Source organism: Lycium barbarum, chromosome 8 (assembly GCF_019175385.1).
Source record: "Lycium barbarum isolate Lr01 chromosome 8, ASM1917538v2, whole genome shotgun sequence".
In the NCBI taxonomy this organism is placed as follows: Eukaryota; Viridiplantae; Streptophyta; class Magnoliopsida; order Solanales; family Solanaceae; genus Lycium; species Lycium barbarum.
The window spans coordinates 44,563,518-44,568,173 of record NC_083344.1 but is presented as its reverse complement, the minus strand read 5'-3'; positions in this window follow the sequence as shown (position 1 = coordinate 44,568,173).

Sequence of the window (4,656 nt, the reverse complement as noted above, 5' to 3'; positions counted from 1 at the left end):
GTCTATTAGTCTACGGGTGGAATGTCGTGCTAAGGTTCACTTGAGTCCCTAAACCCTCTTGGAAGGACTTCCAAAAATTAGCTGTAAACTGAGTTCCTCTATCTGAGATAATAGATGTTGGGACACCATGGAGTCGCACTATCTCTTTAACATAAAGGTTTGCATAATCTTCTGCCACATATGTCGTTCTGACTGGTAAGAAATGAGTTGACTTCGTGAGTCTATCCACAATCACCCATATAGAATCATGCTTACGTCGAGGACGGGGTAAGCCTATAATTAAATCCATGTTAATCACTTCTCACTTCCAAGTTGGAATTTCTATAGCTTGCAACAATCCGCCCGGCTTTTGGTGCTTAATTTTCACTTGTTGATAGTTGGGACATTGAGCTACGAATTCCGCTACCTCTTTCTTCATCCCATTCCACCAATATATAGATTTAAGATCATGGTACATCTTCGTTGCTCCGGGGTGGACAGAATAACGGGAGAAATGGGCTTCTCTCTATAGTTGGTGGCGTAAACTTGCCACATCAGGAACACATAATCTGCCTCGGCATCGAAGAACTCCGTCTCCTGCAATCTCAAATGATGACTTCTCCTTCTGAGGGAGCGTATCTCTGTAATGCATTAGCATGGGATCTTCGTATTGTTGCTCCTTCACTTCCACTACTAGTGACGAGACTGCTGAATTCTTAATGGTAGTTCTCCTGCTACCTGAGTCCAATACTAGAACTCCCAAACTAGCTAACTGCTGGAGCTCACGAGCCATTTTGCTTTTCTCTGGTCGTACATCACACAACATTTTCCTTTCCCGGGTGGTCAAGGATATCAACATCATAATCTTTTAGCAATTCCAACCATCGTCGTTGCCGCAAATTCAACTCTTTCTGCTTGAAGATATACTGAAGGCTCTTATGATCTGTGTAAATATCCTCATGGACACCATATAAATAATGTCTCCACATCTTTAATGCATGAATCACTGCAGCCAATTCCAGATCATGGGTTGAATAGTTTTTCTCATGTTTCCGTAATTGCCTTGAAGCATACGCAATCACCTTACCATGTTGCATCAACACACAGCCTAGCCCAATGCCTGAAGCATCGCAATAAACAACATATCCTTCAAATCCCTCTGGAAGTGTCAGGACTGGGGCAGAAGTCAACCTATCTTTCAGCTCTTGGAAACTACGTTCACAAGCATCTGTCCATTGAAACTTTGCTGATTTCTGGGTCAGCTTTGTGGTTGGTGCAGAAATAGAAGAAAAATCTTCAACAAATCTCCGGTAATAACCTACTAAGCCCAGAAAGCTACGAACCTCCGTAGGAGTTGTGGGCCTTGGCCAAGTCTTCACGGCCTTAATCTTTTGGCTATCTACCCGAATACCATCGGCTGCAACAATGTGCCCCAAAAATGTCACTCAGTTCAACCAAAACTCACACTTACAAAATTTGGCGAATAGCTCTCCAGTTTGAAGAACTCTAAGGACAGTACGCAAACAATCTGCATGTTCTACCTCGGATCTAGATTACACCAAGATATCGTCGATGAATACAATCACAAATAGATCTAGGAAGGGCCTGAACACATTGTTCATCAAATCCATAAATACTGCCGGTGCATTAGTTAGCCCAAATGACATTGCCCGGAACACAAAATGGTCATATCTTGTTCTGAAGGCTGTATTAGGGATATCTTTCTCCCTAACTCTCACTTGATGATACCCAGACCTCAAATCTATCTTGGAAAACCATTTGGCACCTTGTAATTGATCAAACAAGTCATCAATCCTCGGAAGAGGATATTTATTCTTAATCGTCACCTTATTCAATTGTCGATAGTCAATGCACATTCGCAAGGAGCCATCTTTATTTCGGACAAAAAATACGGGTGCTCCCCACGGGGACGAACTAGGCCTAATAAATCCTTTCTCAAGCAAGTCTTTTAATTGCTCCTTTAACTCTTTCAATTCTGCGGGAGCCATTCTATAAGGAGGAATAAATATAGGCTTGGTGTCTGGCAACACATCAATAGCAAAATCAATCTCCCGCTCAGGAGGGATGCCTGGGAGCTCTTCCAGGAATACATCCGAAAACTCATTCACTACGGGAACTGACTGAAGAGTCGGCGGTTCAGCTTCCACGTATTGAACCCAAACTAGATGATAAATGCAACCTTTTGTGATCATTTTTCTTGCTTTAAGATAGGAAATAAACCTACCTTTTGGTGACGCAGTATTCCCTTTCCATTCTAAAACTGGTTCTCCAGGAAATTGGAAACGAACCATTTTCATTCTACAATCAACATTGGCATAGAAAGAAGACAACTAATCCATGCCCATAATAACATCAAAATTTACCATTTTTAACTCATGCAAGTCAACCGTAGTATGATGGTCACAAATCACAACTATGCAGTTTGTATATACTCGGCTAGCTATTACCGATTCACCAACGGGTGTAGACACCTCGAAAGGTTTGATCGACTCCGGTTTGACTCTAAACCGACCCGCAATATATGGAGTAACATATGACAATGTGGAGCCCAGAACTATCAAATCATATACATTATGAAAAAATACCGATAATATACCTTTGACCACATCAGGAGAAGACTCAAGATCTTGGCATCTAGCTAAAGCATAAATACGGTGCTAAGGACCGCTAGAACTGGGGACTCTCCCTCTGCCTCTACCATGGCCGACTGGCGCATGTAAACTTGGCCCCATAGGGCGTATAGATGATGAAGATTCGGCTACCGACCCTGAAGGCTGGGTCCTACCTCTACCACCAACTGAGGGGCAATCACGCATAATATGGCCTGGTCGACCACATGAATAGCAAACCTCTGAACCCAATCGGCACTGACCCCAATGTAACTTCCCACACTAGGAACATCATGATACGGGTGGCCTCGCCTGACCCGAATCACCTCTGAACTAAGATCCCGAAAAACTCTTACTCAGCCCGGAAGAAGTAGATCTATCAAATCTCTGGCCTGAAAACCGTGGAGGCGCACTAGTCATAGAATGGCCTGAGTGCCTCGAAAAATACTGTCTGTGCTCGCTTCTCAACTCACTAATCGGACCCGAGGATCTAGCCCTCTTGCTATGTCCCCTATCATGCTCACGCTCACTCCTTTGTTGCTGTAGGCTTTCTTCTAAATTTTGAGCATGGTCTTGAATGCGTGAAATATCCATATTGTCCTGAAGGGACGCAGTCAAGCACCTATCCATCAAATGTGTCCCTAGGCCTTTCACAAATCGGTGCACTCGGTCACCCATATCCGCTACCGTGGCCGAAGCATACCTAGCCAAAGAATTGAAGCGGAGACTATACTCTAACGCACTCATGCTTCCTTGCCTCAAATTCAAGAACTTATCGGCTCTAGCTCACCGAACTTTTGGAGGTAAATAATGTCGGAGGAAGGCATCTACAAATTTTTGCCATACCGGGGGAGGCGCATTGGCTCCCCGTGAAGGCATCCAAACCGTGTACCAATGAACCGCAACATTCCTCAATCTATAGGATGCTAACTCCACCAATTCGGTGTCCGAAGTATGTATCAACTGAACTGTCCTCAACATTCCATCAATAAAATTCTGAGGGTCCTCATCTGGCTTTGATCCAAAGAATTCCGGAGGATTCAAGCCAATAAAATCACGGGCCCTTGCACTAACAGCCCTATCACCTTGCCCTGTACTTTGCCGCTGAGTCTGGGCGGCAACCAATTGAGTAAGCAAATGAATGGCCTCTTTCATATCTTGTCCTGAACCATCTGGTGGAGGAGCCGGAGGTGCTGGAGCTAGGGCTTAGGCTCTCTCACGCTCCTCAGAAATAGGCACTGACTAGGAGGACTAAGATTGAGCCGCATCCTAGGACTCATTTTCCTCTACAATCGTTGATTATATATATTCCTGGCCCTACCAAGGCTCAGGGTTACACATACCTGGCCCTAACAAGGCTCAGGGTTATCCGTACCCAACTGCAGTGGTGCGCGCGCATTATATATATATTATATTTTCTACCCGGCCATATAAGCTCTGGTTCCATAATAGCCATACTTAGGCACATATACATAAACACCCATAAACATCTTTAGCGTCATCACTATTATCATTGTCATCATTATCATCGTCACCATTATCGTCGTCATCATTATCGTTTCCCCATTATCGTCATTCATTACATCTATCCTTATAGGATTACTCGTCATATGGGAATTTAGTACAGTCGTAACATATCGAGAATCAGGAGCTTAGTAGCTTTTGAAGATAGCATCATTTGGAGGACATCATAGGCTTATAGAAGATTAGATATTTGGCCAAAGAACCATGCCTTATGAAAGAAGGGTTAGCCTTACATACCTTTCCGTTCAACTATTCTATCACTTGCACGTTCTCCTTCAATGCTCACGTTTCTACCTTCATTAGAGTTATACTATCATTAGAAAACTGATAGCTTAGCATACATGACTTAAAGCTAGAGAAAATTGGACAACATCTCCTGTATTTATACGACTTCCTCCATATCATATATCAGCTCCCAAACATCAATAACAACATTCACAATATCATAACAATAGTCTTTATTTAACTACATTATCCAAATTCCTCAATTCACTTCAAGTCATCCATATCCATGGTCATAGCA